At 45.2% G+C, this 24,986-nt stretch overlaps 1 pseudogene; it reads left to right on the top strand.

The window, feature by feature from the left end:
- The first annotated feature begins 2,098 nt into the window (after positions 1-2,098).
- On the top strand, positions 2,099-23,655 carry LOC127696239 (calponin-3-like; annotated as a pseudogene).
- Positions 23,656-24,986: the final 1,331 nt, after the last annotated feature.

Raw genomic sequence — 24,986 nt, 5'->3', positions numbered from 1 at the left:
TGTATGTGTGAGTGTGCATGTGTGTGACTGTGTGTCTGTGTCAGTGTATGTGTGTGTGAGTGTGTATGTGTATGTAAGAGTGAGTGTGTATGTACATGTAAGTGTGTATGTGTGTGAGTGTTGTGTGAGTGAGTGTGTGAGTGTAAGGGTATGAGTGTGTATATGCATGTGAATGTGTTGTGTGAGTATGTGTCTGTGTGAGTGTATGTGTGAGAGTGTGACTGTAAGAGTGTGAGTGTGTGTAAGAGTGTGTGTATGTGCATGTGTGTATGTGTGTGAGTGTTGTGTGAGTTTGTGAGACTGTAAGAGTGTGTACATGCATGTATGTGTGAGTGTGCATGTGTGTGACTGTGTGTCTGTGTCAGTGTATGTGTGTGTGAGTGTGTATGTGTATGTAAGAGTGAGTGTGTATGTACATGTAAGTGTGTATGTGTGTGAGTGTTGTGTGAGTGAGTGTGTGAGTGTAAGGGTATGAGTGTGTATATGCATGTGTGTGAGTGTGCATGTGTGTGACTGTGTGTCTATGTCAGTGTGTGTGTATATGTGAATGTAAGAGTGTGTATATGTGCATGTGTGTATGTGTGTGAGTGTGTGAATGTGTTGTGTGAATATGTGAGTTGAGTGTGTGTGTGAATGTAAGAGTGTGTATATTCATGTAAATGTATGTGTGTGTGAATGTGTTGTATGTGTCTATGTGAGTGTATTTGTGTGTGTGTAAGAGTGTGAGTGTGCATGTGTGTATGTGCATGTGTGTATGTGAGTATGCATGTGTGTGAATGTGTGTTGTGAGAGTGTATCTGTATGAGTGTGTGTGTGAGAGTGTGCTCAGTGTGTGTTCCTCTACTTGTTTGAAATTTCCATTTTTGCATGTATTAGTAGTCTTTTCCCAAATACTATTCCATTGTTTGTATAACCCAAATTTTGTTTATTTCTTGCTGTTAGTGGACATCTTGGTGATTAACAGCTTTGAATTTCCATGCGCAAACCATCTGTGCATATGTGTGCACAAATATTTGTGCAGATATGTTTTGTTTCTTTTCATATCATGCTCATAGGAGCATGAGTGTCATGGAATGTTGTGAATCACGGTCAGATGTTTAAAAGAAGCTGACAAAATGTGTTAACAAGTGTCTGTGTTATTTCACATTCTCCTCATCCACGGGGCTTCAGCTTTGGTCTGTATCCTGTTTGTTTCAGTCATCCTGGCCTGTGTGGTTTGGAGATACCTACCCAGGGCACTCTCTAACATATCCACCGGCCCAGGCCCCTGCCTTTCAATGCCAGCTGACTAAACGGACTCACTTTAAGCTACCATCATTGCCGTCTTTTACACACCCAGGATGCTTGTGGATATTATTTTGCTGAACAGATGGATGTCTATTAGGTTGCTCCTAGTTTGGGGCTATTATAAGAAATACTAATTGTACAATTCATCTACAAAACTTTGTGGGTTTCTGTTTTCGATTCTTTCTTTTCAAGGAACTAACAGAGTCTTTCCTGCAGAGGAAGTTTTTTGTTTCACTCTTACCAGCAGCATATGAGCTTTCCAGTTTTCCCATATCTTTGCCAACATTCTTTATTGTCTTTTTAAATTTTTTAATTTTAAAAATTAAACCTGAGCATACACATGTGTATTACCTCACTGCACAGCTGGACTCGCCTACAGGGATGTTTGGGGAGTTGCTTCCCTCCTTCTAGCATTTGGCTCCAGGGATTAAACTCAGGTGGTCAGGCTTGGCAGACAAGGGCTTTAACCCACTGGGCCACTGCACATTGATTTTTAATACTTTTAATCCACTTTCCATCATAAGTGTATACTTCTTATATATTGCTTGATTTGGCAATATTTGGCTAAGCTTTTCATGCATATTCAAGAGGTATTTGAGAGTATTTTTTATATTGTCTTTTGAAAGAGTTATAAAGTGTTCCTCCTCCTCCTCCTCTTCTGTCTCCTTATTAAGGAGCACCATCATTATTCTTCAGATGTTTGGAAGAATTAACCAGCGAAGCCATCTGGCCCAGGACTTCCCTTGTTGAAACTTGTTTTGCTTACTAATTGTTAACATAAACAAATATGCTTGGTTTATTCAGAAGTGCAATGAGAAACTGGATTGTGAGTGCCATGGTAAGTTGTGTTTTCAGGTATGCAACAGGAGAGGAGAGTTTTTAAGATAAAATGAAGTAGGTGGCAGAAGCCGTTTGGAGCAGTGACCAAGCCATCAAGGATTGGTATCTTGGATGACATCCCTGAAGGACTGACTGGCAATCTCCAGGCAGACATTCCCACAGAAGCAACTATTGTGCAAGGCTGTGGTCTGTCAGTCTCCGGACAGTTACTGCCAGGCCTGTTGCTTAAGCCTTTGTGCAGGATCAGTACCAAGAATCTTTCTCTTGTCTTTGGTGGTTAACTGAGCCTTCTTCACTCTCTTTAGACCAGTTGTTGATTTAGTTGTTAGGCATGTTGACTGAGTGTCTACGAGTTACTAGAGCTGTGCTGGTTTTCACATATTTGTGAATTCCCCCAATTTTCTGTTGTTACTGACTTCTAATTTTACTGTAAGAGAATATGCTTTGTATGATTTTGATGTGCGTATTTGTTGAGGCCTGTTTTCTGACCTAATGTATGGGCTGACTAAGCTGGGAGATGGTCCACGTGCACTTAAAGGAGTGTATCCCGTTGTTGAGCAAAGCAGTTCTCACCGTGTAACACCGGCTGGTCTAGAACTCACCATGTAGCCCAGGCTGGTCCTTGTCTCTGCCTCCTGAGTCCTGGGATGAAAGGTGTGTGCCACCATGCTTGTCTTTAATGGAGCATTCTGTAGACCTGGCAGATCTGATCAGTAATGCTCAAATATCCTTTCTCCTCACTGATGTTCTGTCTTTGTGTCTTATTTATTTTGGAATGTGAGGTATTAAAAGATTACAAATGCTACTTTGAATTGATTATCTCTCCCTTTAATTCTATTCAGTTTCTTCTTGAAATATGAGATCCTGTTACATATACCATATGCTGTTTATATTCCTGTTAGTTGTTCTTGGTGGTTTGATCTTTTTTTCCTGCTTTGCCTCTAATAACAAGTTTCTGTCTTCAAGTTTAACATGTTTGACATTAGTGTACGCTCCCCTGTAGCTGGTTTTTGCTACTTGACTGGTTTCTTCTTTCTTCTACCCTTCTTTACCACTTTCCTTCCACCATTTCAAGCCCCTAACATTAGATAGGAAAGACAATAAGAATAATGGGTTAAGAAAAGAGATCCCTGAATAAAGTCAGGGGTCAAAAAGGGGCGATGTTATCATAAGACTACTTCCTGCTGAGGTCCTTGAGTTTGATCTTTACCATCAAGATATGTAACTACTTCTTCTTCTTCTTCTTCTTCTTCCTCCTCCTCCTCCTCTTCCTCCTCTTCCTCTTCCTTCCCCTCCCCCCTTCCCTCTTCCTCCCCCTCCCTTTCTCCTCCTCCTCCTTCTTCTTTGTGCTTGACTACTTAAAAACCACAACCAACAACTACCAACAAACACCCACCTCTCAGGGGCCCTATCATTTATATACCCTCTGAAAAGTCCAAAGAATTCCAAATATCACACAAATGCAGAAACTATCTGCGACTGGCAAAGTCACTCTCCTGCTAGAGCATGAGGCAAATCATAGTCAGCTGCAGTCCCCCAATATATTTTAGTTATTGTTTATATAGTCTTTTCCTGTCCATCTATTTGTGAGTGTGCTGTGCACAGTATTATAGTTGGGCCCCATCTTCTTATCCATTTTGTTAAAATGTTCCCTTTAGCACTTCCTGTAGGGTCAGAAAGCAATAGATCTGTCTTGTTTGTCCAAGATTGTCTTGGTTTCTTCTTTTATTACTTATTTGTAAGTGTGTAAGCCTGTGTTAGTATGTGTGCATCACATGTGTGCAGGAACCAATAGAAGCCAGAAAGGGTGACATCTTTTGGATCCAGAGTTTCAGGTGGTTGTGGCCACCATGTGAGTGCTGAGAACTGAACCTGGTCCTCTGCAAGAGCAGAAAGTGCTCTAACCACTGAGCAACCTCTCCCTATTTACTTATTTATTGTGTGTGTGAGGGCCTGTATGAATGTGTATGTACCCCGTCCCAAGGAGACCAGAAGAGGAAGTTGGGTCCCTTAGAACTGCCATTATAGGCAGTTGTGAGCCACCTGATGTAAGCTGGGAACCTAACCCATTTGCCAGCTACAGAAATCTTGGGTTTGGAACCTAGGCAGTATTACCTGCTGCCTCTGACCTCCGCCGTTTCTAGGGAAAAATTCAATGTCAGTGTTTTTGGGGGTCCCTGTGTGTAACACATAACACTAGATCGCAAACACTAATGTGTGTGATGAGTTACCTTCATCCTGCTAATTTGGGACTGTTTGGCTTTTGCCGTGTGGACCCTGGTGAGAGTGTTCCTATGTTTCTGTCTTTCTATTGGAATTTTTTTGAATTTTTAGATGCAGAGGTTAAACTTTTGGTATTAGATTTTCTTATATTACTTCTGCCCTTTCTTTTCACAGACCTTAGGAATTCCCACGAAGCTTTTAGTGGCCTGCTCAGCAGTGCCCCTCAGATCAACAGTGCCCCTCAGATCAGCGGTGTGCTCAGAGGTGCCCCTTGGATCTCTGAAGCTCCTTTCATTTTCTTCGTTTTTAGATACAATTTTCTTCTTCGTTTTCCTCAACTGATCTTTTCACCAGTTCTTTTACCTGCGACCTCAATTCAGTGAAACTTTTGTTTTGGTTACTGTACCTTTCTAGTATCTCTGTGTTTACTTTTTAATGTATTCCCTCCAGCGATGCACCACCTCTAAGACATTCTCATACCTTTAAGACATCCTTTAGAAATAGTTACCTGTGAACATATTTAAAGTAACTGATAAGAAGTTTCTGCCCAGGGAGGCCATTGTCTGGGCCTCTGGGACATTTTCTGTTGTTAATTTTTCCTAAGTGTGAGTCATCTCTTTCTTGTTTCTTTGCATGCTTTGGAAATCTGTTGCCAGAGTCTGGCCAAGTTGGGAAATATAAGTTAGATAATCTAGTTCTCCCTTTCTTAGAGTCTGGTGATTATGGTGGCAGGTGTTTAGCGACGTTCTGACCTAAGCCACAAAGCTGCATCTCTGATGTTGGAAATATCTGTAGCATTTTCTTAGTTTAGTGGTCAGTGATGAGATTCTTAAATATCCCAAACAAAAGCCCACTTGTCTTTACTGAAGAAGTTGTGGTTTATGTTTGTGTTATTGTTTACTTTATGTTTAGGCACAATTTCCAAGTTGTAAGGGCGTTACAAATCCTCCCTTCCTGGGCTGCAGAGATGGCTCAGCAGTTAAGAGCACTGGCTGCTTTCCAGAGAACCAGGGTTCAGTCACCAACATGACAGCTCACAGCTTCTGCAACTCCGGTTCCATATAAGGAAGAAAAATTTTAGATCCTTCTTAGGCCAGGAAGTTGACCCAGAAACATTCAGCAGTTACTCTTCCTGTTGCTGTAATAAAGCATCCTGGCAAGGGAGAAAGGATCTGTTTTGGCTTACAGTTCAAGGGATACAGTCCTCCATGGCACAGAAGCCATGATGAGGAGCATGAAAGCATCCGGTCACATGACTCCACGGGTCAGGAGCAGGAAGCAGTGGGTCACGTGGCTCCACAGTCAGGATCCAGAAGCAGCAGGTCATGTGGCTCCACAGACAGTCGGGAGTGTGATGCGGCGGGCGATATCCTGGGACACAGTCGGGAAGCAGAGTGGATGTTGGTTCAGCTCACTCTCTTGTTTTCACTCCTCTGGCAGGTAAGGTGGTAAATTAGTCAAATCTAGATAATCCCTCCCGGGCGGGCGTCTACAGACACCTGTCTCCTAGGTGATCCCAGAGTCTGTCAGGCTGATAATATTAACCATCACAATCACCTTCTCTTATGTGCAAGGAAAAATAAATCCTGAATTCAAGAAAAAAATTGACAAAGAGAAGCCCAAGAGAAGCCAGGAACTATAATAATTCCCACATAATAACATTAAGCTCCAATTTAGGACATGGTAGCAAGCACCTTTGTAGTGGATTTCAGAGTGGGTGGGACAATGGCTTTTGTGGTCTCCCATTTTCTCTTTCTGAACAACGTGTTCTGGAGTGTCATCCGTCCCACAGCTGTATGAAGGTGAGGAGAAAGAATCAGTTTAGTTCATAGGTCTTCAGATGACTTGTTTCTGTTTGGAGAGCGCGCACGCGCGCACACAGCTTAGACAGGTACATTCTTTGAGCCTGATCCTGATGCTGAAATCTGTAGTCTTAGGGGAGGTGTGTGTGTGGGAAGGGTTAATGAATGTATTTGGGAGCACAAATAACTTGTAGAAGATGTAGGTGATTTCAGGGCTTTGATATGCGCTCCCTCCGTTTGTATAGGGACCAACCTCAGTGACTGACTTCAAATGCAGAATAAGAACCAGAACTTCGCTGGTGTTCCACAGGGCAGGAGTGGAGCAGTTTCTAACTGGTCCTGACCCTTGGGGCGCTTGGCTCTTGGAACCTAGCAGTGTTGACAGGAGTCTTGGGTTTCTGGAAGGGTGATGTGAAAATGTTCGAACAGTTTTAGCTATCATCCCAGCTAACAGATACCACTAACTGCCAAACAGAGCGAACGGAACTGCAGACAGTCCCAGCCCCGAATCCAAGAGGGCTGAGCCTGTGCCAGGCGAAGCAGAGGTGAGTTGTCCCTTAGGCCGTCCCAGTTGGCAGAGATACGTGTAGAAAACATATTGTCATTTTAAGCTACCACTTTTGAGGCTGGCTTGTCACAGAACACTAGATAATTGGAACAAGATGGTAGTTTTAATTTGCATTTCCCTGATGACTCATACTGTTACTTTTTCACATGCCAATTGGCCCTTTAAGTCTTCTCTGGTAAAGTAGCTATTCACGTTTTTGCACATTTTAATTAAACACTTTATTTTTCAGTCAGTTGTAAGAATTCTTTATTATTCTGGATTCAAGTCATTTAAGACTGTCCAATTTTCTTCCTCCCTACCTGCCCTTTTTCTTTTATTTTTCTTTCTTTCTTCTCCCTCCTCCCCATCCTCCCCCCCTACTCCCCCTCCTCCTCCTTCACAAGGTATCACTATGTCATCTATGCTGGCTTCAAATTCCCAGTCTTCCTCCTGACTCCACCTTCATTGTGCTGAGATTACAGGAGCATGTTACCAAACTTGGCTTACAAGATGTCTGTCTGTCTATCTATCTTTAACATCTTACAAAATAACAAATTTTAATACAGGGTTTTATATATATTTCATTTTGGCTGATTCTCTCCCTGCCCAGGTCCCTGCTCTAACCTTTCATCTGCAAGCCCCCCCCTCTACTTTGCCTTATTGTCCTCTCATCCGCTCCCTAATAGTCTCTTTTGTCCAATCTCATGGCTTCTTCTAGCATCCTGGCCTCCATGCATGCTTTCTACCACATGTCTATTTAACAGTTAGAGACTGGGATCTACATGTAAGTGAGAGCATATAGTACTCGTGTTTCTGAGCACAATGTTACCTTGCTTAAAATAGTTTCCCAGTTCCACGTATTAACCTCAAATCTTGATAATTTCATTTTCTTTACAGCTAAATAAAATCCCAGTGTCTGTGTCACCACCACATTGTCATCCTCCGCTCACCTCTTGATGGGCATCAGGCTGACTTCACTTCCTGTCATGAAAAGAACCGTATGATGTTTGGTTTTTAGACTGTTGGCACGGACGTGATGTCCCTTGGAAAGAGGATCGCAGTGTGGGACTGTCTAGATCACGTTTGCCCTTGGGCACACCTATGAAGGACTATATGGATCGTGTTAGTCAGAGCGGGAAGACCCGCCCATTGTGGGTAGCTCCGCCCCCGAGGCAGGGCCTAGTCAGAGTGGGAAGACCCGCCCATGGTGGGTAGCTCCACCCCCGAGGCAGGGGGTCCTCAACTGTATGAGCCAATAAAGCATGCTGACGTGAGTGAGCCTGCGCGCCGCTCCCCTGTGCAGCTGTGACTCTCTTACACTCCAGTTACTCCTGGCTCTCCACTATGACAGACTGTAACTTGGACCTGTGAACCAAATAAAGACCTTCTCCTTTTTTGTCACGATACTTGATCATAAAAAATAGAAATAAGATTAAGCATAGATAAACATGAACACGCAACTATTTTTATAGTGGAATACGGAATCAGTCAGCTATGCCTAGGAATCATATAGCTGAGTTATTAAATGGTAATTTGCTCTCTCTCTCTCTCTCTCTCTCTCTCTCACACACACACACACACACACACACACACACACATACACACACACACACATACACACACACACACCAGTGGCTCATTTCCCCCACATTCTTACCAGCATTTGTTTCCGTGGTGGCCACCCTTGCTGAGGTGAGATGGAATCTCAAAGTTATTTGCATTTCTTGGTGAGTAAAGCCTTGACTTTTTAAAGCACGTGTGACCATTTGCCTTCCTTCTTCTGAAAGCAGATCTTTGGCCCATTTGTTGACCGGAAGCTTTGTTGCCTTGATGTTTAATGTCTGCAGTTCGTTGTATATGGCAGATACTGGCCCATCTGAGGTTTGCCGATTCTCTCCTATTCAGCAGGCAGCCTGTTTATTCTGTTGATATCTTGTTTCTGGTCAGGGGCTTTTATGTCTCACATAATCTACTCGGGGCTGTTTCCTGCACTGGGGTTTGAGTCAGAATCTGCCTATTCTTACGCCCTGAATGTGGGGTTCATCAGGAATTGATGTTTGCGCAGCAGCAGGCATCGATCCAGGCATGCATGGTGCCGGGGCACAGATTTTCTTTTCCCGTGGAACAAACGTCAACAGAACCCACATTGGAACCACACTCGACTCTGATAAATTACTACTCTGGAGGTGGGACTGGACCTCTAGGTCTCTAGATCGCTCCCCTAAACACGGGCCCGGGCACCCAGAGCGCAAACGTGCGGCTTCTTTCTTGTGTTCTCCAGACTTGAACTGAGTCCCTCCTGCTCGCAAGCCCTCCTGCCCACTGACCTCTCTCCCTGGCCCAGAAATGGTGTAATTTTATCAGTATTCTTTTCAAACACAGCCTACTCTTTTGCAGTGTTTATAACCAAAAAGTATTCTTTTTATTATTTTCTATGGCCTTTTAATACGTTAGTAAACATAGAGAGCTGGTCACATGACCTAGCTGACATGTCAGGAAAAGGGGAGGACAGACACAGGGAAGGACAGACACATTTTGAAAAACTGGGACCTGGTGGGCTGTGAGCTCTGATGTGGACACACCAACACCAGCAGCAGTCCAGAAACTCAGCACAGCCCCCACCCCAACCTCCCTGGAGTCCTGAGCCACACTGCCCCCACCATGAACTGCATCCTCAAACCATGAGACAGAATAAATCCTTCCAAAGTTGCTTTTTAGTCAGGGATTTCATCAAAACAAGGAAATGAATGAATGAGCACTGGATTTAACAGTTTAATATTTTCCATTCCAATTTCCCCTGGTCTCATTTCCCCAGGGCAACTTAATGAATACTTCAGTCTCTCTTGGAAATCACTTAGAGTATCATAGTTTCTAGAAGATCCAGCCATGTTCCAGGTCACACTTGTCAACTCTACAGTGACTTTATCAACCATTCACTCTCAGACTGTTTTAAAAAGCATCCTCTGTGGGCTTGGGAGATCGCTGTAGTGCTTTCATGCAAGTGGGAAGGATATGGACCCCAAGACCCCACAAAAAAAAAAGGATGTCTACCTGTAATCCAGTACTCAGGAGGCAGACAGCATCCGGAGGCAAGCCTCAGGTTCAGTGAGAGACACTGCCTCAGGAAGGTGGAAAAAGACTGAAGACCTCTGATATCAACTGTGGGCTTCTACACACACATACAGAGAGAGAGAGAGAGAGAGAGAGAGAGAGAGAGAGAGAGAGAGAGAGAGAGAGAGGAAAAGAAAAAGAGAGAATATGCCAAGAAAAAGAAAGAAAGAAAAAAGGGGAAAAAAGAAGAAAACATCTTTTGTGAACTAAGAAAAGGAACACCCACCACACAGACGCAGAGGGTATGTGCTCTATTCGTCCACACATACTGCCATCTGGTGGTTCCACACCCAACCATGGCACCATTTGTAAAACTTGGATATTAGAATCAGAATTACAGCTCCAGATATGGCTGTATCATGTTTGGAAACTATATATTTATATACAATTACTTACCCTGGCAGCGGCTCACCTGAGCACACATTCTAGAATCGAGGGAAACTGCTTGTTTTGGAACACCTTTGGGGAAGCAATGTCTTTGTGTGACTTTAAAAATATGTATATTTATATGTGTTTGCCTACATGACTTTATGGACACCACATGCAAGTAAGAACCCTTAGAGACCAGGAAAGGGGCATTGAGTCCACTAGAAATGGAGTTACATGTATATGTGAGTGTGTGTGTGTGTGTGTGTGTGCTTGTGGGTGCTAAGAACTGGTTTTGAGTACTCTACAAAAGCAGTAAGCCCTCTTAACTGCTAAGCCTTCTCTCTAGCCCACAGTTTGACTTGATAGAACTCCTCATAAACAATATCTGCTAAGGATCAAGGGAGGACAAGCACTCAGAGCCGCCATGATCATCAATACACCCAACACCAAGGAGGGCCAAAGAATGAACAAAATCACCCAAACCAAACATCAAAATTGCATGTGGACAACGGTGGTAATTTTATTTGCACATAAATTCTGTCAGTAGAAAAGACAGAATTTCATGTAGTCTAATGTTTCTAACTCCTGCCCTGCCCAAGTCAAATACACGTCCCCAAAATTGGAAGCACTGGTCATTTACATATCACATAGGGACATCTGAACACTGGCAGAGTCTGAGTCTGGGCAAGGCTGTGGTTATTCAGCACCGTGCAGCAGTGGCAAGACATATCTTTAGGAGTCAGAGACTACAGATGAAAATCCAGGATGAGTAAACACTGGGTTGGGACCTTTGCTCTCTGAGCTGCCCAAGCCTCTCTCCCGATCTGAAAATGTCACCCAAGCACTGTTCTCAAAAACCAGCGCATAAATGTGGAATTCATTATTATCAACATTATCAGTCATTTAATGTATCAGTATAGATATGTTGGTGATTATGTTCTCAAAATCTACTGCTTTCTCCTCTAAAATTGAGGGGGTTTTCACAGATACTGAATGATTTTGTCATTTAACTACAGGAAGCAGGAGTTCAAAAGTAAATGGCTAGTTTTCTGTCCGCTTGAACACAGGATAGAATCATTTCAGAAGAGAGAATCTCAACCGAGACAACTCTCCAGCCAGTTTAGCTTCTGGGGGAGCCTGTGATGCATTTTCTTGACTGAGAACGTGGGTGGATCCATCCCATGGTGGGTGGGTGGTCCCACCCCAGGCCCACAGTCCTGGATGGCATAAGAACCATGACTGACTGAGCCATCCGTACCAGGCCTCTGCATCAATCACTGCCTTGAGTGCCTGTGGACCACAAGCTGTGAGATGAAATAAACCCCCTCCACCCGGGGAAGTAAGACAATGGGAAAGCAACGGGACATTCCAGTTCTTAGGTGGATGGTTTGTAGCATCCAGAGGTTGGGAGATACAGCTCTGCTGTACCAGAGCTATGTGCCGGCTTAAAAACAGAGACACACAGTGTGCCATTGTCATCAGTATGTTATGGCTCCTTTAAGTGCCAGCATTTTAAAATCCAAATAAAACATGCTTCCAAGCTTTTTGTCTTTGAAATGGGAGCCTCCCTATGTTGTTTACACTGGCCTCATATTAGGGATCCAAGCAATTCTCCTGCCTCAGGGACTGATGCGTACTGCTCCCTACTGATCTTTTGGTGTGTAAGTCCATGGTTTCACTGGAAGGGACTGGGTGACTTTACCACAAACAGCAATATGAAGCGCCACCCCTCAATAGAGCAGATCTCAGAGGAGCCGTGCTTCTGGCTTGCGTTTGTGATTCTGTCATAAGGCACGCAGGAGAAGTACAGACAACGGCAGCTGCTGCCTTGACGCTGCTCAGGTCGATGCTTCTGTATGTATGTGACAAAGGACACCAGTGAGCCAGAGGGGACCTACCTAACTTCCCAAGGCCATGGTTTCATTTTCCCATCTTGTAGTCAGACACAGTGGGGGAATTTACACGACTGAAATCGGCAGATGTTATATACAGGGTACCTGTAGCCACATCAGACAGAGCACCAGATGGGAGGGAAACTACACATTAAATACTTAGTAGCATACCGTGTCACAGGGCCGGTTTCCTGATACTGCTAGTCTCTAATTAGTGACTCTGAAGGTAGAAGTGGGTCACAGATGGCTTGCTTGACACCCAAAACTTCTAACCTAACACAAATATCCCCCTGGATCCTTAGCAGCAACAACTGTCTCCCCTTGGGCATTTTTGCTCTCTGATCCAACGTCCTGAGGCCCCCCAAGGCCTCAAAGCCATATCCCTGGCACAGGCTCTAAGGCTCATGGTTCTCAGTCTGGAAGATTGTGATTCTTATTGAGTCAGTGGGCATGCTGGGAAAAGTATACTGTTCAGGGCAGGGTAGGGTGGGAGAGGGGAAGAATCTAGTTGAGAGAGAGAGAGAGAGAGAGAGAGAGAGAGAGAGAGAGAAGCAAGCACAGCTCTCATTCCTCATCAAAAAGCTTTATGCAGTGGGCGGAGATCATGACAGAAAGCCAGGACTGGCCAGAACCAACCATGAGGTGCCCATCCCCCCAGCGGATACGTCTACAACACAATCCATACACCTAAGGCTCAGGGAACATTGTAGAAATAGAGTGGACGGAGCCAGAGGATGACGACTTCTGCAAGACAGTGTCTTATAAGACTGGGGAGCCACACCTGTGAAATCTAACTACCCGGCTGTCCTAAACAAGCCACCACCAGTTGACCCAGTGTGGATGAAGGAAATCTCACGGGACCTGGCCTCCGAAGGAAGCGCTGTAAGGCAGCCGATGACAGCTGAGGGAGAATCAGTTTTCCTCAGGGATGATCCCCTCCAAGTTACCCAATACCTCGTGGTCGTCCCTAAACATATATTCAAATGAGCAACACTAAGTGGGCCCGGCAGGTTGTATTTGCATATTTATATGTGAGGGTCTATGTTAACAATTATCAAAATTAAGAGGTCATGAGTTTGAGGGGGAGTGGAACACAGGAGGAATTGGAAGAGGAGGGGAAATGGTACTAACCCTCAAAATCAGATTCTATTGATGCCAGTGTTTAGAAATACCAGGCAGGAGGCAGCTGTTCAAAACTGCACACATAGGAGATGCCAACGAGAACTAGATTTAACTCAAAATTATGTCAACCAAGAAAGCCAAAACTGAAGACTGGCGCTCTCCAAAAGCAGTTTCCTGGGAAGCTAATTAGCTAAATGCAAGTGGTGAGGCTAACCCTGTGCTTCCTACCCCTTCACTCTTACTTGGGTGTCTGTACTGCCTTCAGTGCTCCAGATTTCCCAACTCCTGTGTACCTCAGCATCCCTCCTACAGGGCTCCCTGCGTCAAAGTAAGACTCCGAGGGAGTCTTTTTTAAAGACTTTGACAGAAACTTCAGTCACTAATAATTCTCATTCTTGGCCCAAATCCCTGATACTAAGCACACATGCAGTCCTTTTTGTTTGGAACTCAGGGGAGATAGAGAACAGCTGGTCACCCTCCTCTGCCTAATGCCTTTCACATTTGTGGGGGTGACACTCAGGCAGAGGCCTGGGGGCTAAGATTTGTCTGGCCAAGGCTTTATTCAGAATTGATATTACCCAGTCTCCTGCTCTTGAATTTCAAGTGTGTTGTGAATTTTGGCCCCCTCCCCCACCAAAGTCAGTGGTTTTCCACGGCCAGGAACCGACACTGTGTGAGAATCCTCCTTTGCCATCCGTCCACTCACCTCATCAGCCTTGTCATCACGGCTCAGGTTATCTGGGATAATTCTGTGAACGTAGATGAGGCTAGCTATCCATGCCTGCATATCCATATCCAGCACATGCAGGCTTCCTCCAGGACGCTGGTCCGCTGACTTCCTTAGTCACGGGCTCCATTGGCACTGCCTCCTAACCAGCCATTCATGTAAAGTGAATGGCAGTAAACCTTGTTTCTTGCCTCTTACGACAGTTTTCATTATGTCTGCTGCACTTAAAAAATGCTGTTTCGCCGGGTGGTGGTGGCGCACGCCTGTAATCCCAGCACTCTGGGAGGCAGAGGCAGGCGGATTTCTGAGTTCGAGGCCAGCCTGGTCTACAGAGTGAGTTCCAGGACAGCCAGGGCTACACAGAGAAACCCTGTCTCGGAAAAACCAAATCCAAAAAAAAAAAAAAAAAAAAAAAAAGCTGTTTCTATTTTTCTTTGCTTCTATTAATTGCAGCTCAGCTCCCAAATAAGGTTTCATTGTATTCCAATTAAGGGTCACAGTTTCATACAATGATAACAATAAAATGGTTCGCACCCCCACCCTCCCCCTTTTCTCACAGAAAAGCATGACAGAATAGAGCATGACTCAAAATCTTTTTAAGGACTGACTAGGGATCTTTAGACTTAGGGTGCTTCCTAAATAATATTAATAATATAATTCCACTCCTTCCAACAGTAAAGTCAGTAAGATATTTAGCAGCTGAAGGAAGATTACTTTCCATGCAGCAAATCACACTGTTGCTTCTCAAACGCAGAAGGAAGCCTTGAAAGGCTCATCTTAGGGACTGTAGTAGTCTCCCGAGCCCAGTTAAAGGTGCTTTGGGATAAGAATGGCACCATTCCCCAGAAGTTGTCACAGTGAGCCAAAGACGGAGTTCTGGAGTTCTCTGTTTAACCTCGGATGTTTGGATGGTCAGACTGCCTGGTCTGAAATGGTTTTGTAACCAATGTTTTCTGTTTGACCTCATAAAAGACACATTTTAAAGCACGTGTAAGACCAAGTGGGGGGTGGGGGGGTGCCTACAGGTAGACCAGAAGTCCCCCGTTGTTACTGTTCTTAGTAATCCCCACAAAGCTTGGGTGATGTTCAGATCCTGTAATGAGGGGAAGGCAAGCCTAGGTTTAAGCGTGTTTGGTGCATCCCACTGGGGTCCAGCCACTCCGTGAGACGTGCTCCTCGAATGGGGGACAGATGGTGGCCGCAGAAGTCTTTTGCTGGAATATATCTCCATAGAGGACACGATGTCTTATTCAACCCATGATTGGGCTATGATTGCAACTCAGTCACGGTCTCTAAATCACATTAAGGCCCTCTTCTGTGCCTGGCTTGCCTAGTGATTTTGTCTGGCTTTTTAGTATCTAACTGCTGGCCTCCATGCGGGGATTATGCTGTGCTACCAGCTCGGCTTTTTCTATTTTTGCCAAAATGAGCTTCTTTCTGCACCTCTTTCAGAAGTACCATGCCCGCCCCCCACAAAATGTGTTACACAAACCAGTTATAATTAAACACAAACAATTACAATTAGGCCTGAGTTCAGTAAAAAGATACTTTGCTTTTCATAAGCCATTTAAAATACTTTGGATGCTGTTGTAACAGCCTAATTTTGGAGGAGAAAGGGCATGGGGACACGGAGGACAGTCCCAGCGTGAGAGAAACTAACAGCAGCACGGATCTGTCTGGCTAACACAGGAACGACACACATCTATGAACCAGGTTACAACATCTGGTTTAGTAACCCACCCACCTCTCCTCGCCGGGCTTTCTCTCCCGGTAACCACCGTCCAGACTTCAGAGAGACCTCCACCATCAGCACCACAGTCACCCTGTCATCTTCTCACCAGCTGCGGACCACAGCTACTCTATTAACAACTGCTACTCTATTAACAACTCTGCTGCTGAGCTGGAGAGCTGGCAGAGCTGTTAGGCTCACAACAACTGTGCTTTATGCTACCATAACCAACCAGCTTCACATAAGAAGGGCTAGGGGCCCTCACACACCCCGAGGGAGGACTGCCTGCAGGAGTCCTCTACTCAACTTGTTCACCTTTTGAAGCAAAAGGAAAACAGGAACTAGAAATGAAGCCTCAACACAGAATGGGACAGAGACACTGGAGAACTGGAGAGAATTACATGTAAATGCAGGGTCTTGCCGCGCCTGGTCGCACAGACTGTTAGTGCCAGCACTCACAGAGGCAGAAGCAGAGCCTTGCCTAACAGCAAGTTCCAGGCCAGCCAGGAATACAGAGTGAGAAACTGCCTCAAAGACACCAACAGATGGACCAACAGTGATAGCATTTCTCGGGGTTATGAAAACAGGGTCTTGGGACTTTAAAACAGAAGGGAGTGAAGTCACTGTCATGACCGCACCGTGAGCAGGTGCTGGAGGCACGTTAAACAGAAGGAAGAGTAAAGTCATGGAGCACATTTTAAAAGAACAAAGAGCCTGTTTTGCCCGTCATGAAACTTTAACAAACTAAATGCTGATGTGACTTAGGAAAGCAAAGGCGCAGGTCCATGGAGCCTATTTCAGCTCAGTGCCCAGGCTGCTAGAGAACTTGCTACCTGTTAGAGTAACTGGGGGTTAGAGTAACTGTTAGAGTTCTGCTGACTGTCCCCTGGGAAGGAGACAGAGAGACTGTGATGTTCGTAAGTAATGGCCTGAGGGCCATTAAGGATCCCAGGAACTTAAGAAAGCATGCATCTCAGATGAGACAGGAGGGGTTTCTAAGACAGTGCCAGGAACAAGCAAACCCAGCTAAATCTCTGCAGGAATGGGGATGCACTTTATTGGTTTCAAAGGGAACAAAATAGTAAAATCGGCCTATGTGTTCATGACATAAGGCAGGCCTAGAAGGCACCCAACAGGAGGGAGAAGAAGACAGCTTTTTCTTTTGGTATCTGAAATACCAAACAATCCACTAAGTAGATTAAATAGCTATCAACTTCTATACACTTAAAACAAAGTCTGGAAATGTAAGAAACAAAGCCATGGGTAGGGGAGACGGACCAAGCTGCACCAGTACTGAAGCCCTAACCAATCTTTCAGAATCTAACTGGTAAAGCAAAAGCGTAGGGCATAGTATGGGCAATTTTAATGGCTTCACTTAAATCCTGAATACGCATGACAGAAATCAGAAATAAAATACATACATACATATATATGTATACATATATATTTGTAAAATTCAGTAATCTAAAACCCAGAGTTTGTTTTCAAATATAATATTACTAACATTTGCATCTTAAACCCTGAAAAAATTTTTACAAACTCCCCAGAACTGGCTATTTTTATGTCAGCTTGACTCAAGCTTTGGTCATTTGAGGAGGCCACAAGAGCCAGGTCTGAGGCATTTTCTTAGTGAGTGAAGGGGGAGGGCCCAGCCCATTGTGGGTGGTGCCATCCCTGGGCTGTGGTCCTGGGTTCTACAAAAAAGCAGGCTGAGGGAGCCGTGGGGAACAGGCCAGGGAGTTGCACCCTCCGTGGCCTCTGCATCAGCTCTGGCCTCCAGGGTCCTACCCGGCTTCAGTTCCTGTCCTTGCTTCTTTCAGTGATGGACTGCAGTGTGAACGTGAAAGCCAAATAAACCCTTTCCTCCACAAGTCACTTTTGGTCATAGCGATTCATCGCAGCAACAGAAACCCTAACTAGGACACCCCTCAAGTAGAAATCTGGTAAAGATGAAATCAGTGCTGAGCTGGCATGTAATAAGTGAGTGATGATATCTCTCATGCATCTAAATCTGCAATACAGTCAAATGGATACCTGCAGGAAATGACTCCCCTTATGTTTACTAGAAATACAAAAAAACAAGACAAAACAAAACAAAACAACAACAACAACAACAACAACAAAACCCCAGAAATGGTGAAAGATGAGCTGATAAATAAAATACCAATAGCGGGTTTTCTTGGAAAACTAGTGAAAGTAGAGAAAAGTTTAACGACCCACGATTGTGGAGGGTGGGAAGCAAGTCCGCAGAGAGGCAGTAAACTGCACGGATGTGAACACCTTCAAAATGTGAATAAGGTCAAATCTCACAACATCTTTTGAGGCAAGCCCAACTTAGTTTAACACAAAATCCAGACAGGTAAAACATAAGTACAGATCAAATTTATCCATACACATATATAAAATTATTCAATAAAATAGATGTAAATCAAGCTCACAATATTAAGGTAGAGAGCAATTTAGAGGCAGGAATCAATTGTATTTTATTAACATCAGCAAGTTAAACGCACACAGCAATCTAAAATATGGTGGAGAAGCTCTTGCTGAAACTGATGTAGCTTTCTTCACCTCAAAGGGCAAGATCTCATGTAGAGAGAATCACTTATAAATATCACCTGCCAATAAAAAAGCCAATGGCCAATGAGCTGAGGCAGGAAGTAGGAGGTGGGACACTGGTAGGAAGAGAGGGTTCTGGGAAATAGTGATAGGCACCGAGGCTGGAGAGCTAGAGGTCAGGAGCCCAGCAGAGGTAACCGGCCACAAGGATGAACTCAGGACAGAATGAAGGCGAGATTTGGCTGGAGGGTAGAGGAGACAGATAGACAGAAGCCAGCGGTGCTGAACTCAGGACAGGATAAAGAGGACTCGCCCCCAACTTGGACACAAGAAGCTGAGAACGGGTGGCTAACCCTTTGGAAGACACAGTAGTTTGAATGGGTTAAGTTACTACATAGTCGAGAAACAAACTGAAGCTTATGGCCTAGGAATTGATTACTAAACAATTAGTCTCAGAGTCGTCTTTCCGGAAGCAGGGGCTAGGGAGAAAACAAAACAAAACAAAACAAAACGGATTTTTTTTTTTCAAACAATCTTATCCAGTAAGAACAACAGCGACACACAAGTGTGCCTATTAGAATCACAGGCAAAAAGAACCCTGGTGCTGTTGCCTTGATGACGGACACACAAGACAGCATGAAAACTGTAAACCAACAGGCAGTGCCACCATCTTCCCGATGATACAGCTGACGAATTTTAAAGGAATTAAGTGAAATATACAAGAGTTCAGCAAGACAAAAGACACAGAAGCCAGTACAGACGAAATGCTGGCACACAAGAGGATCATAGCCACACATCCTAGCAGCAAAATAATGAGAACATTTAGGGAGGAAATCTTATTTACAGTATTTACAACAGTAAGAAATCTAAAGCATACAAAGACAGCTTCAAAGAAAACATGCCAGTTTCTGTGAAGAGAACAAGACTTTCCTGCCCCACAAACATAAAGCAAGATCCTACCAGGCTCTTACACAAGGCTGTGCTGCGGCCATCCTATCCCGGAGTGCAGCGTCCTTCCAGGGAATCCTCAGGGCTCCATAGCCATTTGTCAAGAGCAAAACGAGGAGAAATGAATTTTATTCTTTAAGTTTTTCCCTTCGTGTTTCTGGCTCACTCTATCATTGAGCAAGTGTTTTACTAGATGTAAACGCTACACCAGAGAGCTTCAAAGAGAATGGAAGTGAGAAAACATACAAAAACCCCGCTCGGAGAAATTACATAAGGATTTCTGATTAATACGGATTGGAGAAGCAAGTAGGTCACAGGGGACCAATCAAGACAAAGCCAAAGACCACACACACTAACTAGGTTTGCTAGCTAGCGACCTTACAGCCATCTGACTAGGCCAAATAAACTCAAAGGTACCTGGACGCATTCTAGAGCAGGAACACCCAAACACTTAGCAGAAGTGAATAAAAATCTTAAAGGTGAGGATGCTCTTGGGGGGCAGACTGGATGGGTCAGCGGTTAGTGCTCTTACAGCTCTTGCAGAAGACTCAGGCTTGATACCCAGCACTGACACGGTGATTCCCACCCACCCGCAACTCCAGGTCCAGGAGATCTGCCACTCTGTTAGCCTCCACTGGTATCAGGCACATGTGTGATACACACACATTCATGTATACAGGTAAAACATTCAAACATATAAACCTTTCTTTAAAAGATGCTATCTTAGGCTGCAAGAGAGTTGAATAGTTTTTAAATAAATAGAATGTTCAGCATATAGGCAAGCATTTGGGCACAGACAAAACACAGCACATAGTGCGCAGCTTAGACACGGGGCAGGAAAGGCGACTAGCAATACAATCTGATCCACAGCGATTTCAGATTCCAGACTTATCTGACCCAAAGCTGTGTGTGTGTGTGGGGGGGGGGGTATCTGACCCAAAGCTGTGTGTGTGTGGGGGGGGGTATCTGACCCAAAGCTGTGTGTGTGTGTGTGTGGGGGGGTATCTGACCCAAAGCTGCTTGTGTGTGTGTGTGTGGGGGGGGGGGTACCTAAAACAGTAAAGTGTATCTCAAGAGAGAACCAGACAATATTCTAGGTCTCAATAACATTACAAAATTAGGACATCCGTGGGCAGGCTTAACTGTAGCTGTGAAGTGAGCAAATTGGGAGGTCAAGAGGTCAACTGACAAACTGCGGCTGATGGGGGCTGACGGTGGCTGACTGGGTAAGGGGCGCTGACAGGCTGTCCTCTGCAGTCTGAGGACAAGTCATGCATATAAAAACATTTAAAAGCAAGGTTATAAATGCCCCGCAGTGTATAATAAGGACCTAGCATCTATTTCATTGGAATCTCAAAAGAACAAGAGACAAAGACAAGTTTCGAGATAATAAGTTTCGAGACTTCCAAAGAAATCCCAAACTTGGCAATTAAAAAAAAAAAGAAATCCTCACATACATAGAGTGTATGAAATTAAAACAACTAGCATTAAACACAAGTATCTTAGGGGTGGCCAGGGAATTTAGGCAAGCTTGAATTTCTTTGTTTTTAGAGACAGGGTTTCTCTGTGTAGTCCTAGCTCCATATGTGGACCACGAGGACCTACAGAGATTTGCCTGCCTCTGTCTCCAGCAATGGGGTTAAAGGCGTGGCCCACCACATCCGCACCTACAGTTTATTTTAAAAGGAGCAACAGCTGTCTTGGAAGGAGCAGGTGGATAATGGTGGAGAAACATGATCACTGCAGAGTGTGTGTCAATTGCCAACCTACAATTCCACACTCCAGGGTTAAGCTTGGTGATGGTGGTGTACACCCAGCGCTCAGGAGGCAAAGACACGTCGACATCTGTGAGTTCGAGTTTGATACCAGCCTCGTCTACAGAGACCCAGTCTCAAACAAACAAAACCCCACAACAAACAAGAATTAGTGAAAGGGGCTGAAGAGATGGCTCAGTGGTTAAGAGAGCATACTGTTCTTGCAAAGGACCAGAGTTTGGGTTCAACCGCGGTCTTAGTTAGGGTTTTACTGCTGTGAGCAGACACCATAACCAAGGCAACTCTTACAAGGACAACATTCAATTCAGGCTGGCTTACAGGTTCAGAGGTTCAGTCCATTGTCACCAGGGCAGGAGCATGGCAGCATCCAGGCAGACATGGTGCAGGAGGAGCTGAGGGTTCTACATCTTCATCTGAAGGCAAACCAGGCAGCTAGGATGAGGATCTTAAAACCCACACCCACAGTGACACACCTACACCAACAAGGCCACACCTCCTAATAGTGTCGCTCCCTTGGCCAAGCATAGTCACATCACCACACAGAGTCTACCTGGAAAAGCCATGTGAAGTGTCTTGGAGGCTAACTCTGGTTTAGCTGACTTTACAGCGAGCACCTTAACATGCAAAGTCACACTGTTTCATCCATCTGAACTGAACAAAACGGCAAAAATTAAAGCAATTCAGTAAGTAAATGTCAAGAACAGAGTCATGTAACCCCTCCTCTGCCCGGCACTGTAGGATGTGACTAGGTGAACTTCCTAAACAACTGGAGTCCCGAGTAAAGCCTCCACTGTGAGGGCACACCCAGCTCTTTGATATACCAGTTTGAGTACTAGAACTGTTCCCTAAGAAGCAACCCAGGCTGTTCCTAGCTTGTTTACCAGCTCATGCTGCCGTGGACAAACCTGCGCGGGTGGGCAGCATCAACTAAGCTCAGTGGGTTAAAGGAGAAAAACAAGAAGAAAAAATGAAGACATGAATTTGGGAGAAACATGTTAGAGGGATCTGGGAAGAGTTGGGAAGGGAGTGGGGTAGATATGCCCCGTGTACATCACATGCATGTATAAAATTCTCAAAAATCACATATACATGTTTATCCAAAGCGTTTAATAAGCTAAAACTTGAGACAATATGAAAGGTATAACTACACTTGGTATAATGGAACACTGTAAAGAATCAATGTATAAAAACATTATGACTATCTGAGTGGGTGAGGGCCTCCGCGGAGGCGGAACTAATGTAATGCTAATGTGATCAGCTTTGTGGTGGGAGCCGCAAGTAATGGAGTGCTTGCTATTCAAAACTGAATAGGAGGGCTTGCCCATAAGAGGATGCGCCTGTGTGGTAAGAGAACAGGAAAAAAACAAACCTCCTAAAGCGAGGAGGAAGGGCGGGCACAGACATCCACAGGACTGACAGGACACCTGTAACGAGCAGAAAGCAAGCAGGGACTCCTGGGAGTCCGAAAGGGACAAAGTTGTGCAGCCTCGAAGCCACACGAGGGTGGGGAAGCTAAAGGCTTCTTCATGGGGCAAGCCAAAGCCTCAGTGAACTCGACTGGGGGTCACAGCCCTCACAAGCCTCCAGACCACTCTTCCTTTGTAGGACTCAAAGGGCAGGCAGGGCCAGCTTCCATCTTGAGAAAGAGCCTAAAGGAGACCATGGTAAGACCGGAAGTCTGAGCTCAATCTGCCATAGCCCCAAAGTGACGAGGTGAAGAAAAGCCGTGGGAGGCAGATGTGGACAACAGTAAAGCCAGGCAGTCTAATGAATATAGACCAGCAGCTCAACTCAGGCTCAGCTCAAAGCAGGGACACCAAGGGCAACCGACCCTAACCCACCCCCACCCCCACCCCCGAGTACAGGCATAGCCCCCGCCTGTCTTTCCAACTGACATGACGCTTCAAAAGGGGCCCTTCCCTTTTGAACAAGACTGAATCCAAGTATTGACAGGCAGAGGGAAAGTCTGTTCCACTGGAGAGAAGAGACCACAGGCGTGGCCGTTGGCACCAACTTCCTGCTGGGCCTGAGGGACGGCATAAAGTTCTGCAAGCTCCTACACAAGCTACAGCCAGGCTCTGTCAAGGAATCAACAAATCCCCAATAAACTGGCCTCAGTTGGAGAATACTGGCAACCTTATTAAAGCTATTCAGGCTTTTGGTATGAAGCCCCATTGAAATATTTGAAGGAAATCATCATTTTAAAATGGCAACATAACCCAGTCTCAGACTATGCTGGTAGCTCACACAAATCTGGTGAAAACGAAGGATTCCACATGTGTCAATGGACACAACCATTGACAATGGAATTAAGTATGCAGAAAAACAAATATGATGTTTTGATGAAGGCAAATTAAAGGCTGGCCACAGGATAATTGGTTTACAGAGGGGAACTGACAAATGTGCCAGCCAGCTTGGGATCTTACCACCGAGTACCAAAAGAAACAATCTACTTCTAGAGGCTAATGTTATAGCCACTGGACTAGTCAACTCTTTCTCTACAGATGGATACCCACAAGGTTGCTTCCCAGACAGGAATGATCGTGTATAGGCTTGGCAAGTTATGTCCCCAAGTGCTGTGCTGTCCCCACAGAACCTGTCCTTCCAACTGGAAGTCAGGGCACAGGAACAAATGGGTCAGAAATCACTGACAGCACTTACCAGGCAGATTACCCCGTGAATATCATGGTGGGAAATATGGCAGCATGCAGGCACACAGGGTGCTAGAGAAGGGGCTGAGGGCTCTGCATGTTAATCCAAAGGCAGCCCAGAGGAGACTAGATCCCATGCTGGGTGGAGCTCGAGTGTAGGAGACCCCAAAGCCCACCTCCATGGTGACGCACTTCCTCCAACAAGGCCCTACCTACCCCAACAAGGCCACACCTCCTAATTGTGCCACTCTCCATGGGTCAAGCATTCAAACACACAAAATCTTTGGGGGCCATCCCTACTGAAGCCACCACAGAGCCCCCAGGCTTCTGCCATGACATATGTACAATGCACTCAGCCCCACCTCACATGCCCTGGAGTCCATCACAGTCTCAACAAGGCTTAAAAGTCCCAAGCTTAAAGTCTCTTCTGAGACTTAATGCAATCTAACTGTAATCCCCTATAAAACCAAAAAGCAGGTCACATACTTCTGACATACAGTGGCATAGGGTATACATTACCACTCCAAAACAGGAAAGGGAGCACAGCGAGGAAATGCTGAGCTAAAACAAGACTGAAACGCAGCAGCACAAACTCCAAACTGCATCTCCACGTCTGATGTCCGCACCCTGCAGATCTCCAGCTCCTTTCAGTCCTGTGGACTGCAGCACACGTCTTTCTCCTTGGGCTGGTTCCACTTCCAGTTAGCAGCTCTCCTTGACAGGTATCCCATGACTGCCATCTCCGCCATCTCAGGGCCTCCAAGGCAATCCAGGCTTTACCTTCACAGCTTCACACAACAGCCTTGTGTAGTTTCACACAATGGTCTCTCTGGGCCTCCATACAGGGGCACTCCTGCCACATGCCTGGCCTCCATGGCTTTACTTAGTCGCAGTGAAAAATTCCATCCTTGATTCTAAAGCCAGAACCACACAGCCAGAGCTGTGGAGTTCTGCTGCTTGCTGGGGCTGGTTTTTTGGATTTGGCTTTTTTGAGACAGGGTTTCTCTGTATAGCCCTGGTTGTCCTGGAACTCACTCTGTAGACCAGGCTGACCTCGAACTCAGAAATTCGCCTGCCTCTGCCTCCCAGAGTGTTGGGATTACAGGTGTGCACCACCACCGCCCGACTGCTTGCTGGGGCTGGAAGAACATTGTTTTCCACAGTTTCCTTCCATGTCTGAGCTTTGCTGTCATGGAACTTGCACTGTAGACCAGGCCGGCCTGGAACTCAGAGATCTACATGCCTGTTTCCTGAGTGCTGGTGTTAGACATGTGCACCACCACAGCTGGACCTAGTCTTTGTTTTAAGTATGGCCACTGTGCCTCAGGGTCTGGATTAAAGGCATGTGTCATCCCACCTCAAGATTCAGATCCCAGGTGTGACCTCCATTCCTGGCTTGTAGTGCAT

Source organism: Apodemus sylvaticus, chromosome 11, assembly GCF_947179515.1.
Source record: "Apodemus sylvaticus chromosome 11, mApoSyl1.1, whole genome shotgun sequence".
In the NCBI taxonomy this organism is placed as follows: Eukaryota; Metazoa; Chordata; class Mammalia; order Rodentia; family Muridae; genus Apodemus; species Apodemus sylvaticus.
This window is presented reverse-complemented; position numbering and strand designations above follow the sequence as displayed.